Source organism: Cotesia glomerata, linkage group LG5, assembly GCF_020080835.1.
Source record: "Cotesia glomerata isolate CgM1 linkage group LG5, MPM_Cglom_v2.3, whole genome shotgun sequence".
Classification (NCBI taxonomy): domain Eukaryota; kingdom Metazoa; phylum Arthropoda; class Insecta; order Hymenoptera; family Braconidae; genus Cotesia; species Cotesia glomerata.
This window is the reverse complement of record NC_058162.1, coordinates 1,137,597-1,153,396: the sequence shown is the minus strand read 5'-3', so window position 1 is coordinate 1,153,396 and position 15,800 is coordinate 1,137,597. Positions and strand designations below refer to the sequence as shown.

The following is a 15,800-nucleotide window of genomic DNA, read 5'->3' as shown; positions in this document are numbered from 1 at the left end:
AGCCAACCGAAAGATCCGTTCAATTAAGAAGGTCCCAAGCTTTGGAAAACACCGACGGGTAGATCCCCAAAGATATCTACACATACATATCTTGGAAAAGTTCCTCAGCGACGTCCACTTGCACCTTGATTTGTGTCTCTAGAGGTTTGTGTGCACTTGAGGGCACGTCGGAGTTTCTAGCACCTCAGATGTGTCCCCAACAAGGACCCTAATTCATCGGCATTGATGTATCGTTTCAATTGTCCTAAGGGACAGCAGGACGCCGACCACGCGTCCTCCAAAAACCCATAAAAACCACTAACTTTTGTTCTTCTTTTCTCGTATACTTTTAGTGTCCACAGATAAAAATTACCGAAAACAAGTTGATAGATTTTATCACTCTCTTTTATGTGACATATTTGATTAGCATTACTGCTCTGCAATAATCAAAAGGTTTTCTTTGTGATTTTTTTTGTGAACGCAATTATAATAGAACAATCCTTGCATTTTAAGCCAAAAAATTAAACATTATATTTGATAAATTCATTTAAAATTCAGCTATTTAAATTTTTTCTTGATAAAAGTAAAACACATAATAATTTATACGATGTTAAAAAATATTTGAAGGCTCATTTTTGATTTAATATATTCACAAAAATTATTTTGTGTAAATATAGAGTACTTAAATAATTAACTAACTAAAATACACTAACAAAAAAAAATTAATTTTGAAGAGTTTTATTATTTTGAATCAAGACAAATTAATTAAAACCAAGAAAATTTGATTAATTTAAGAATTTTTTTACTCAAATTCTTCAAAATTATTTATTTAATTCAAATTGATTTTTTTTCTGTGTAGAGAATAAAATTTGAGCTTATAAAAGTTACCAAATTTTTTATGTGAACCTTAGATCTTTTTTTATCTCATTAAATAGATAAAGATTGTTTTTTTTTTTTTTTTTGTCAAATTTGAAACTTATCGATACTATTAAAAAGCGAGCTTCATTATATACAGCTGAGCACAATAAAAAACGTTAAATTACATAAAATAGGACGAACATGTATACAACTTTCCAAGCTTTTATTCTTGAGCGAGTGAATATTGCTGAACATGCAACCAAGGGAGGAAAATAGCATCGAAAGATATAAATTCGAACATTTCCAGCTGTCTTGAAAGAGACCGCACACGGGCTCTATACCACAAATTGTATTTGCTAATCGCGTGTGGAAAACGCAGACTTTAACCCTCGACAATTTAATGGAACTGAAGAGAGAAAGTGAAATGGAGTACTAGTGAAATTTTCGACGAAGCAAAGAACATAAAATAGTCGAAAAAAAAAAAGAGTGTTTGTGCCATGCCAGGACAAAGACTTTCATTTCCTGCATTTATGCCGGGCAACTCGATGGCCACTCGTTGCTTTTTATTACAAGTTTTTCTCTACCAACATCCACAAAATATATTTTATTTTCCTTGCACTCAAGACTACACCTTCTTTTTGATTATTGGGTTTTCCGGTGCTGATGAGACTGATAACGGAATCCAGTTTCCGATTGATGAAACGAATTTCAGAAGGAAAATAAAAACAACAGAGAAAGAATAACAATTGTCATTAAACTTTTTTTGGACTAGCGCCAAATTTACTTAGGTACTCAAAATAAAAAATCGAGAAAAGTAGTCAGTATCGCAAGCGAAGAGAGAAAATCTCTCAATTCCCGGGAGCACTTTTCAGGCGCAAGCAACGCCTCGTAAATTTTACGGGACGTTTTAAAATGTCCCTATGGCAGTACTTTGACTCTGTGCGTCTTTGACAGAAAGAAAGAAAGAATACTAAAGTAAGAGAGAAAAAATTTGAAATATAAAAAAAAGCACCCCCTTATAAAAGTATGAACGACTTGCATTAGCATTCCAAAATCGTGTCGACGATTCATCTCCCGTTGGGACAGGAATCCAAACGATTTCGATCGAATTTTCCCGTGTTGTCTTCCAAATGGTGAATTTACGATAGTTCAGGTCACCTTGTTTGTATTCGATTATTACAAAAAAGAAGATTCTAAATAAATTAACTTTATCAATGGAATTTAATCAGAAAATGGTTTTTTAAAACTTTAAATAATTAACTCGTAATACTTTAGTGGGGATTTCAGGTAAGCACTTTCTTAAGTCTAGAAAATTACTTTTAATTGAAACGTTCCCTTTCCATTGAATATTTCAGACACCCTTTCTTCATTTTTCTATTATTTTTTTATTTTATTCTTTTCTTTGGCTCTTTTCACCCCTGCAGTAATAATAATAACAATGACAAAGACTTGAGAAACTGTTTTCCAAATGATCATAGTTATTTCTCGAAAGCGATTTTTTTATTTTTTCCCGAGACTCCTTTTCGTAGTATATTTGCAGTATCTCATACGATTCAATGCCATTGGTAGATTTTCCAGGGGACACAAAGTATAAAAGAAATGACAACACGGGAAAGCGGTAGTAGTCTACACATGTTACCTCATCTTGCGTATGCGTAAGTATATTCTTATGTTATGTGTGACATGTAAATATCTTGCCTGCGGTTCGTGTTTTAGACTATCACAAAATTCGGGATTTAAATTATGCATGGAAAATATTATATATGGAAATTTTCATTTACAAAAAATGATTACAGGTATGATTATGCTAAAATTACATTATTAAGTAATTTTATAGTTTCAAATTCTTTAAGAATAATACTAGCAATCTTAGAGTCACTATGTGACTGCCGTGACTTGTAAGCTATAAATAAATAAAATTTTGCTTTATTAGATTGCACTGTGCTTTTGTTAAATTGCACTGTACTTTTTTAACTATTGACGTTTTTAAAGATATAAGCTCATCTCGATGTTACACTCATCAAGAGCTTTCATTTGAGTACCCACATGCATTTTTGATATATTTATCATATATACATATATATAATATAAATAAATATATGAAATATATGAAAAATTGTTGTGGGTACTCAAATGAAAGGTCTTGATGAGTGTTATGTCGTAGTGAGCTTATATCTTTAAAAATGTCAATAGTTCACAAGATATTTGTTAAATTGTATTGTAATTTCTTAACAATTGACGTTTTCAAAGATATAAGCTCATCCCGATATTATACTCATCAAGAGCTTTTATTTGAGTACCCACATGCATTTTTGATATATTTATCATATATACATATATATAATATATATAAATATATGAAAAATTGATGTGGGTACTTAAATGAAAGGTATTGATGAGTGTTACATCGGGATGAGCTTATATCTTTAAAAATGTCAATAGTTCATAAGATACAAGGTCATTTCTTAATTATGTATCTAGAGATAGAGCCCAAATATTTATCATCATAAATTTATTTATTAAATTTTAATGCCAATAATTTATTAAAGATCCTGATCATAAAAGCAATTTACACAAGAAATCAAAATGACAATTAGAAATAACCAACGACAGGTGTTATGAATGAGGATGTTTCCGAAGTTTCACCAAGCCAATCCAACCGCTAATTAAATTAATTAGAACAACCCTCTCTAAAAGATTCCAAAAAGCGGTATTAATATTTGCGTTTTCTTCTAAACATGGTTACTCAATCGGAAAAACTTAAAAAAATTTACAACAAAAGGAAAACTAGATCCCGGTATAGCTTTCGTTTCAATTAACGCCCTTATTTCCCAGCGCACCTTCCTTCTTTCGTTCTTCACGAGAAGGAAAGTGAGGGAGGTCTTTATCACGGAGCCTTAGCCGAAGAAGACTCCAAGGGAGGAGAAAGCAATGTGAGGGTTGCAGGCACTTTCCACCTTGGAAAGTCTTTGTGAATTTGCATACAGAGCATCTGTCACCAGCCCCTTAGCTGGCTTTGGCCATTTTCGACTTGGGCTATCTCCCGTCTTGAATCTATGGAATAATGCCAGCCATTCTTATGGTAAATCCAGCCAGGGCTATTTTCTCTCCTTCAGCTTCATTTGCGCCTCTCAAGTGCTAGACTTAAGAGTAAACTCAACAACCCGGTACGTCGAACTCGGTTATTTCCTGAAATTGCTTGATTTAAGTTTGAGTAAGCAATCATTTATCCTGCAGCCAATAATATCAAGAATTGAGGTTCATTTATTAAAATTTTAATTGTTATTCAAAAATGAATTATTAATACCTAATATATTTATTACGTAAAAGTCTTGTTTTTTTATCAGTGTTTTAATATAATTCATATAATGTTTTTTTGATTTTGTCAATTTTCACATATCGCCTGATATGGCTATATCTGACTTAACATGGCCATATATGACTTTATATGGCTATGTATGACTTAAAATTGCCATATATGATTTTTATAAGGCAATGTATGACTTAAAATTGCCATATATGATTTTTATATGGCAATGTATGGCTTAAAATTGCCATATATGACTTAACATGGCCATATATGACTTTATATGGCTATCTATATATATATGACTGATAAGGCTTTGAGGGAAATTTTCTTTCTAATTTATCCCCAACTTATTTATGAATTTTCGGACATGGTCAATTTTCACCTATGGCTTGATATGACTATATATGATCTAATATAGTTATATGTGATTTATATGGCCATGTATGATTCTATCTAATCATATATGATCATACCAGACTTCATATGAAAATTAAAAAATTATTTATGATCATTTTCTGACTTGATGTAGACATTTATTGTCTTATATGATCGTATGTAGTTTAATTTGGCCATATATGATTTATATGACCATATATGGTTCTATATAATCATACATAATCATATCAGACTTCATATAAAAATTAAAAAATTATTTATGATAATTTTCTGACATTGTAAATTTTTACATATAGCCTGATATGGCTATATATGACTTAACATGGCCATATATGACTCTTATATGGCTATGGATGACTTAAAACTGCCATATATGACTTTATGGGACGATTTATGACTTTATATGACTATATATGACTTAACATGGCCATATATGACTTTTATGAGGCCATATATGACTTTATATGGCTATGTATATGACTGATAAGGCTTTGAGGGAAATTTTCTTTTTAATTTATCTCCAACTTGTGATAAAGTGAAGATAAAATTATAAATTCTAATTCATATTTCCATAAACTCACAGATTTACAGGTGTCAAGTTACTAAACACACACAAACTGAGGTTTACTACAGATAATCCATAATTTATTCTCACTAGATCATACATGCATAATATACACCTGCATTTAGTTACACTAGATTATACACAGAGGGTGCGTTCAATTGTTCGATTATCATCATCAACATTTCCTCACTTTACTACCCAGTCTCGCGAAAACCAGGAGAACAATGGGAGTGTCTATTTAATCTGCGATCGATTGACGATCGTGATTGTGTATACGTACGCGTTCTGTCATTTCTGTCATGCAAAAAATTGTAGATATCGCGAAAAAGTTTTGTATATGAAAGCAATATGAATTTTCACCATTTGAAATTTTCGCATTGGTATAGCATCACGTAGCTGTAGAGAGGGTCAGAATATACATCAGACAGGGCTCATCAACCGTGCTCAAGCCAACTGAATACCAATTGTGTGGTCGACGCGTCGGGAACGTCAATTGACGCTTAAGCAACCCTAGGTTTGCCAGTTGCTCGCTTTAACTGGGAAAAAAGCATTGACTATTATTACCGAGTATTGCGGTAATATATTACTTTACAGCAGCCATACGTTTGTGATGCTGTTGAGACTTACGTATTTATGAAAAAAAAAATTAAACAGTATGTTAGAAGATCGATAAGTGATTTGCTTACTGCAATTTAAAAGTATCTTGATAAAAACTTTCTGTAATAGCTTGCTATAAAAGGTCATATATGGCCATGTCAAGCCATATATAGCCATGTGAAGTCATATATGGTCTTATAAAGTCATATTTGGCCTTGTTAAGTCATATATAGCCATATCAGGCTATATATAAAAATTTACAATGTCAGAAAATTATCATAAATAATTTTTAAATTTTTATATGAAGTCTGACATGATCATATATGATTAGATAAAACCATATATGGCCAAATTAAACTATATACGATCATATAAGACAATAAATGTCTACTTCAAGTCAGAAAATTATCATAAATAATTTTTTAATTTTCATATGAAGTTTGGTATGGTCATATATGATTAGATAGAACCATATATGGCCATATAAATCACATATGGCCATATTAGATCATACATAGCCATATCAAGCCATAGATGAAATTGACCATATCTGATAATTCATAAATAATTTTTTTTATTTTTTTAAATAACCTGACTTGGTCATATATGACCAGATAGAATCATATATGATCATATCAAGTCATATATGGCCAAATTAAAATATAACGATCATATAAGACAATAAATGTCTACATCAAGTCAAAAAATTATCATAATTAATTTTTTAATTTTCATATGAAGTCTGGTATGATCATATATGATTAGATAGAACCATACATGGCCATATAAATCACATATAGCTATATTAGATCATATATAGTCATATCAAGCCATAGGTGAAAATTGACCATGTCCAAAAATTCATAAATAATTTTTTTTATTTTTTTAAATAACCTGACTTGGTCATATATGAGCAGATAGAATCACATATGATCATATCAAGTCATATATGGCCATATGAAGTATTATATGCCTAATTTAGGTCATATACGACCAGATAAAATCATATAAAGTGCCATATAAAGTCACATATGGCTATAAATAATTTTTTACTCGCACATATAGTCTAAAATAACTAAATCTGACCAGATCAGAAAATTTTTTTACGACGCGGGTTATTACTTGGAACCTATTATCATCGATCTATCAATCACTGTCATAATAATGTCAATCTCAATATCCATGTACTGTAATATGATGTAAAGATTTTATTTGGCTCTCTTGAAATGTTAATGGAATCATAAACATATAACTCTTATGATTCAATATAAATTGTTATTATTACCAAAGTTTCACTGTTAATGCAACGTTGAAATACGCAATAAAACTCGGTAGGACATACGCACTCGCAGAGAGTGAATCGAAAAAATGGTCTGAGCGAGAGAGAACTGTAAGCTATTGCTAACGTGTATTTCCCGATAATTTACGCGGAGCCATGAGGGAGAGTAAGCGAGATGAAAAGAGGGCTGAAGCCAGATAGTCCTCGTCCTCGTCCTGTATCACGGTTTATTCTGTCACCTCCTGGTATATATAGTTTATAGGGGCGGCAAATTTAACAGTGGCGCAGGAATCCTAGCTCCGTAGGGGTTGGTCGCGACTCCACGTGTTTCCTGGCGAACTTTCACGGAGTTACACGACAGTACTCGACCGACAAATTTCGAGTTGTAAGCCCGACTGTCAAGGAATGCTCTCAGTTGACTGCTCGCGCGCGATCCTATCCGTCCAATCTCTCATCCAACTTCATTCTTTTTGGCTCCTTATATTTATTTGTGCCATCTCAGTGTATAGAATCCTTTCCAGTTGTCATTGAAGGTAAAGTTTGTCACCAATAATAATTAATTAAATTTTTTATACTTTTTTATTCGTCAAATTCTTTTTTAAATATTTTTTTAATGGCTAAAAATCATTTTGAATAATAAATAATTATTTGACTACGAAATTGGTGAATTAAAATAATTTTAGCATCGATTATCTGGAATGCTGTTCTATAAAATTTTTATGAAGCTGATTTTTAGACTATGTGTTTAGCAAATGAAAACCCGACAAAACAAATATAAATAAAAAGTTACAACGGAGTTTACCGAATGTTTCTTCACCGGTCCCTTTGAATCCGTAAGACTTTTATCTACAAGTTGTCAAAATAAAAAGTTTTATACCGAAACTAATACTGTTTTACTACCGAAGTGATAAAATCGATGGTTTTAATGTTTTCTAGTTTCTGTCACAATACATTTGTAAACAAGCACAAGTTTTTTTTTTTTTTTTTTTTTTTTTTTTTTTTTTTACCTGAAAGGATGCCGCTTAAATGCACTAAAGATTACAGAATCATAAAATCAAGGAAATATAAAATTCTTTGAGCTTCTATGTTTTTAATATTATTAAAAAAAAAATTATTTAATTTTACTTTAATAAAAAAAAATTTTTTTTTAATTAATTTTAATTAAAAAAATAGTAAATAATGTTTCCTTTCTATTTACTGTTAGAAAAAAATTTTTTACTCGACAATTACAGTTCTAATTGAAATAAATAGATATTATAATCAAATAGCCGATGTTTATTTATGCAAATGGTTATTTAAAAGGCTTTTAAGGGCAGTGTGAATGAATACATACAATGTTTGAAAAAAAAAAACATTATTAAACGGTGTTATAATGTCACACTTGAAAGTATTGCTTAGTAGCGATCTAAATTACAGCCGTATTTATTTATCGAGCTATTAAAGAGTAGTCTGGCAAAAGTATTTACCATTAACCATACTGTCAAGATCAGATGTTATATATATATTTAAATTAACTTACATTTCACTATTCCGAATGAATAATAAGTGCTAATTAAATAATACTATTTTTTGTTCTTGTACTGTGAGAAAATTTCTAAGCGGTGTGAATGATTTAGTGTGCAAGTTTTAATATTGATGGTGTAAACATAGTTTATGAGCGTGTAAATATGTGCGACAATTTTATTAATCTAAATTACGAATTAAATACCGAAGATAAAAATGATAAATTTTCTATATATTCATTTTTAAATTACAATTCACTGGATTAAATAGTTCCCTGCAAGACGATCCGCAATTATCTCAAATATTTTCATTGGAATATTTCGTAGATAAAGTACCATTCAAATTCTAATGCAGTCAACTTTATTGTGCGATTACAATTTAAAGGGTTGTATTGCGTAATACGGCTCTAAAAGCTTAATAACTTTCAAAATAATTACACAGAAAAAAATTAAATTAAATCAAAATTATTTAATGATTTTATAATTCAAGTAGATTTTGTTTTCTTTGTAATAATTAATAATTTTAGCTTCCCTTGTGGAAAAATTTCTCGGAAAAAATTAGAAAAATTACTTATAAAGTATGAGTAACAGTTTATTAATGTTTATTTTTTTTTAAAAAGTTAAAAAAAGTCTGATTAAGTCGGAAAAATTCTGAATTTGAGATAGAAATTTGGATTAATTCCAAAATTTCGGACTCTTCTAAAAGAGTTATTCAGAGTTAATAAATCTTTCTGTTGCAAATTTGAGCGACTACTGAAAGAATTATTCAAAGTTTTTTTGACTTATTAAAATTTTATAAAGAAAATTGATCAATTGATTTAATTTTTTTATTAGACAATTGATAAAAAAATATCATTCTAAATTTTTCGCGTAATTTTTTAAGCCAAAAAAAGCGTATTTATCAAATTGACAACTCTCTTTAAGAACCATAAATCAAAACTCGACTTTCAACAGTGCAAAAAAAATCCAATCTGTGAATGAATTTATGTCTTAAACGTTACTAGTAATAACTCATATCCTAATCACTTTTTCTCTTTGTAACTAATTATAATCCTACTTGTCGATTCAATTTATTTCTCTCATGAAAGCCTCGAGTATGATATAAATTAGAGTAGTTACACGGTATATGCCTAATTAAAATACATTTGTTAACTTTTATTATTGTTACATTACGCGTATTTGTAACTGTATAATTAACGGTAATTAATTACTATTTCTAAATAATTATTATTCATTACTATTAATTTTTTTTTTAATAATTATTGTGTCAAAAGCAATAGAGAAAATTTATAAAAACGATGATTACAGCCTAAGATTCACGAATGATCCAGTTAAAAATTTTTCAAAGCTTCTGTACTACATATATTACCATACACACAACAATTTAAGATTAGAAATGCCTTTCTACCATCTGTACATTATAGCACGCTCTTGCGTGACAACGCACCGTTAGCGACTATCATTTTGTCTTGAAACATAGTTACTTTTACGCCCCCAACAAAAATAAAATTTTTATTCGCTGCAAGATGAAATTCTGAATAGGGTTCAATTCTCCAAAAAAACAACCAAAAAAGGCAATTATATTACATTCGAATTGGAATATTTTTAAAATAATCGCAAGCATATTTATGTATCTTCTTAATGCACGAGAACTTGATTTAAAGTTATCTGTCGGGTGGTCTTAATGAAAGTTAATGCAAGGCCTTTTTTAGCAGCATTTGAATACTTAGTGGCAAATTCCAATGATAGCTTGTTTTTTTTCGCCTTCGATATCTTTGATAAGATTTTAACTTTTATTTTGGCTTCCACCTTTACTTATATTATGCAGATTTTTTTTTTTTTATTTTATGGCCTTCGTGCTGCAGAAAAGAGATTCCACGAATATTGTGTTCAAAAGCAGTGATCAATCTAAATATTTTGCATAGAACAGCGTTCCTAGAATCTGCCTAGTAAACTCAAACATTAATCGTGATTCATTTATAAATCAATAGTGTATTTTTGTTAGAGATCTTTCAAAGAAGTTTTTGTCTCTTTAATATGACAGGAGAATTGTTTATTTAAAATTAATTGAATGAATTTTAAGGATGCTGTCAATTAAGTGGTCTAAAAAAATTGACTTGATTCAAGAGAAAAATTTTTTGGTTAAAAAATTTTTGCTTGAATCCTTGAATTTTTTTTGTGATTGTTGATCGAACAAGAGTAATTTCTCGGGTTTCACTGGACCAGAATTTAAAGCATAATCTTGTATTATGGTGTCATAATTTAAGGATAGTCAGGAAGAAGAGGATCATCGAAGTAATCCTGGTGTGCTCTTATTCTTAACTTCTTTTCTTATCGCAACATTACAATCCCTCTTTACCTCAGCCTCTATATAACAACCAAGCAATGCCGGTCCACTATTCGTCGAGGGATTACTTTCCCATTAGGATCTTGTCTCTCTACTGACAAATCGTTTGAGAGCCCGTCGTCGCTTTACTTAAATTGCACAAGAAACTATACTCGCTGGATTTTCAAACTTGTTCTATACTCTTCTATCTACTCTCTGATCTTACGTGAATTATGTTAGTTTTACTACTACTGAATGCCGGCATTACCAAGTTTACAGAGCCATCTTCTTTTTTTGTTCTTACAACTCTAAATATTTACATTTTCCACGACTCATAATGCTGAGCTAAATGTTTCAGTTTTTTCTTTTGTTCTCTGCAACTATTTTAATTTTTTTTTGATAAATTATTAAGAAATATTTTTATTATTAAATTATTATAAATAATTTTTCTTTCAATAGTTAATTTATTACAACTAGCAACCTTGCAGTCACAAAGCAAAATTAAATTTTGCTTTATTAAATAATGAATTTTATTAAATTACACTGTACTTTCTTAACTATTGACATTTTTAAAGATATAAGCTCATTCTGACGTTATACTCATCAAGAGCTTTCATTTGCGTACCCACATGCATTTTCATATATTTTTCATATATAAATATATATATATATATATAAAAATATGAAATATATGAAAAATTGATATGGGTACTCAAACTAAAGGTCTCGATGAGCGCAACATCAAGATGAGCTTATATATTTAAAAATGTTAATAGTTCACAAGATATTCGTTAAATTGCACTGTAATTTCTTAAATATTGACAATTTGAAAGATATAAGCTCATTCCGATGTTACACTCATCAAGAGCTTTCATTTGAGTACCCACATGCATTTTCATATATTTTTCATATATACATATATATATATATATATATATATATATATATATAAAAATATGAAATATATGAAAAATTGATATGGGTACTCAAACTAAAGGTCTCGATGAGCGCAACATCAAGATGAGCTTATATATTTAAAAATGTTAATAGTTCACAAGATATTCGTTAAATTGCACTGTAATTTCTTAAATATTGACAATTTGAAAGATATAAGCTCATTCCGATGTTACACTCATCAAGAGCTTTTATTTGAGTACCCACATGCATTTTCATATATTTTTCATATATAAATATCTGAAATATATGAAAAATTTATGTGGGTACTCAAATGAAAGGTCTCGATGAGTGTAACATCGGGATGAGCTTATATATTTAAAAATGTCAATAGTTCATAAGATATTTGTTAAATTGTACTGTACTTTCTTAACTATTGACATTTTTAATGATATAAGCTCATTCTGACGTTACACTCATCAAGAGCTTTCATTTGAGTACCCACATGCATTTTTGATATATTTTTCATATATACATATATATAATATATATAAATATATGAAAAATTGATGTGGGTACTCAAATGAAAGATCTCGATGAGTGTAACATCGGGATGAGCTTATATCTTTAAAAATGTCAATAGTTCACCAGAAACAAGGTCGTTTCTTAATTATGTCTTATTATCTACTATCCTCGAGACAAAATTTTTCTAATTCTCTTAACAATATAGATTTAAAATCCAAAATTTTGCTAAGTATTATTTTATTTATTAACATTTATATTTATCTCGGTAATGAATAATGAGAAGTTTGCGAGGAAAAAGAGCATCTATCATAAATACGGATATTAGTTTCCTAATATGAATAACGATCTCATTTTTTGATTTAGGTTATTTTTAAGGTTTCACCTCTATACTAAATCGAATTAATCAGAATTCGCGTGCCGCTTGGGGAACTGGCTCTTATTTAACTGTTTCTCTTTCTCACTGTCGGTGAGTGTTCACGCACTATATTTCGTTGAATGTGCGTACTACGGTTATGAATATTAAACGTTCAAAGACCATGAGTACTTTATTCTCATGATTATCCTACTCAAGTCTGGGAGCCAGAGAACCGAGAAATAAATATATAGGTATGTAGACGAGCTATGAGGTTCTCTGGAGAACGACTTATTCTCGGAGATGATAACGACATGCATTTGTAACTTGTGTGTTTCAGAGCTCACCTCGTATCATGACTGCGTCTGTTTAGTCATTTTTTTTATTTTATCCCTTCAAGCGGTTATTTTTATAAAATTATAACTGTACTTTGAGTCTCTACACCCGGAAACTTGCATATTTAAAAATATCAGAGCAAACTAATGTACACGTGCAACTCAAAATAGACTTTTCGTATTTTTCGAGTGTACTATAACTCTGTAATTATTATTCATAAGGAAGGAAATAATTTTATTCATAAATCCGTGCTAATTTAAACATTGCTCACTATTGTTTTAATTTTTATGCCAGAATTAATTATTTTATTTTTATATAAATTAATTAATTAGTTAAAAAAATTTTTAATTAATTAGTTTCAAAAATTAGTAGTCACTTAATCATTTTTTAACAATTAAATTAGTCCCAAAAAATTATTTTTAAAAAATTGCATGTTTAATTTTTTTAAAATTCTAAATGTCAATTTATTTAACAATTTATTTGTAATAAAAATTATTAAATATCTGCTAAATTAATTTTTATTAAAATAAGCCGACGTTTTTAATTTTTTGATCATTTTTTATTTATTAAATTATAACTAAAAAATATTTTTTAAAAATTGCATTTTAAAAAAAAATTCATCATTTTTTTATTTCAATTTTTTGTAAAATTATTTATCAATAAAATTTTATATTAAATATTTTTTTTTTTCAATTATAACAAATAAATAACTGTTGAATATACAATTTAGAAATTTTATTCCGTAAAATAACTTTTCAGATGAATTATGCCGGTAATAAATTCATATTGATTTTATTTAAACTGATTTGACGTCGGCCCCTTCCTCCGACTGTATATATAAATATATATAGATTTATGTATGTCATCCTTCAAAAAGTCCAAAAGTTCAAGTCATGACTGTAAATTGCTTTTCTTATCCAACTATTGGCCTAAAAACACATGAAACTTTTACGAAAATGATATTCTAGGTGCAAGTTTTTCTGGCATAAAAAAAAATTGTTGATTGTTTTTAATTGAAAGGCAATTAGATCTTCTGAAGGAGGTATAAAACTTGATGGAAGCTATTATTATTACCATTATTATTATTATCCATCCTTTTAACTTTTTTGCGCAAAGCATAAACACGAAAGTGGTATTTCTTTCTTATTCATGCAGTACTAAATTATGTATTAGTAAAAAAATATGTAAAATTACAAGGAAGGCATTCCTTTTTAATTTGATTTTAATTTTAGATTGGTAATTATGATAAGTCCAGGTGGATAAAAACATTTTAATAAATTAAAAAAGTCTCTCGATTTGCTGGAGATAGTAGTTCTGGTTCTTTTAATTTTTTAAATTATTTATTTATTTATTTGTTATTACAGTTCATTGCTTTTAAAGTGCAATTTGTTGCTAATTAATTGCTCTAATTATTTTACAATATAATTCCTAAATATATAACATTTATGATAAATATTTTTTGACACTAAGGGGGAAAATCTACTGTAAATAATAACTATATTATATTAAAAATTTTTTCTTACAATTTTTCTAATATATATTATTAAGGGAATAAGAAAATGCTTTATCTCTAGATATATAATTAAAAAATGACCTTGTATCTTGTGAACTATTGACATTTTTAAAGATATAAGCTCATCCTGATGTTACATTTATCAAGACCTTTCATTTGAGTACCCACATCAATTTTTCATATATTTTATATATTTATATATATTATATATATGTATATATGATAAATATATTGAAAATGCATGTGGGTATTCAAATGAAAGCTCTTGATGAGTGTAACATCGGGATGAGCTTATATCTTTAAAAATATCAATAATTATTGAGAAACGATTTTGTATCTTATGAACTATTGACATTTTTAAAGATATAAGCTCATCCTGATGTTACACTCATCGAGACCTTTCATTTGAGTACCCAAATCAATTTTCCATATATTTTATATATATATGATAAATATATTAAAAATGCATGTGGGTACTCGAATGAAAGCTCTTGATGAGTATAACGTCGGGACCAGCTTATATTTTCAAAAATATCAATAATTAAGAAATGACCTTGTATCTTGTGAACTATTGACATTTTTAAAGATATAAACTCATCCCGATGTTACATTCATCGAGATCTTTCATTTGAGTACCCACATCAATTTTTCATATATTTATATATATTGTGTATATGTGTATATGAAAAATATATCAAAAATGCATGTGGGTACTCAAATGAAAACTCTTGATGAGTGTAACTTCAGGATGAGCTCATATCTTTAAAAATGTCAATATTTAAAAAAGTACAGTGCAATTCAACAAAAGTCATTATTTAATAAAGCAAAATTTTACTTGTTTATAGTTCACATAGTGACTGCAAGGTTGCTAGTTTTTATTAAAAAAAATTTATTGAAGAAAAAAAAATTAGACAAACGGTTGACCCTGAAGGCCATCCCTGCAACTTCCCGCCACTTACATACCTAGGCGCTTAAAATTGCACTAATAATTACTCTTCGAGCTCAAAAAAACAACCTATGTCTTATTTTGAGCTCTCCAAGTTCAAAGAGATAGTCTTTCTATACTTTTGACATAGAATTTAATTTCACATAACTTCACACTAATAGATTTGTTTATAGTTAAAAAGATTTGTTAATATTTAACAAATCATTTATTAGAAGCCATTTGTTAGGCCTTAACAAATATTTCTTAGTATTTAAAAAGATTTATTAATACTTAATAAATGAATATCAGATTTATTGAATACAAACAAATCATTTTGAATACTAAGAAATATTTATTTAACATTAAAAAATGGTCTCTAATAAATGATTTGTTAGCTATTAACAAATATTATTTAATACAAATAAATCCTTCTATCAGTGCAG

At 28.8% G+C, this 15,800-nt stretch overlaps 1 protein-coding gene across 2 annotated transcripts in view; it reads left to right on the top strand.

The window, feature by feature from the left end:
* Positions 1 to 15,800, top strand: part of LOC123266234 (protein prickle-like) — an 87,752-nt gene that overhangs the window by 30,195 nt on the left and 41,757 nt on the right. The window contains exon 1 of one of the 2 annotated variants that reach the window (XM_044730353.1): positions 7,403 to 7,517. The exons of the other annotated variant lie outside the window; for it this stretch is intronic. The gene's annotated coding sequence lies outside the window, so the exon portion shown is untranslated. Of the gene's footprint in view, positions 1 to 7,402; positions 7,518 to 15,800 lie in introns of those variants that run through there. 2 annotated transcript variants of the gene reach the window in all.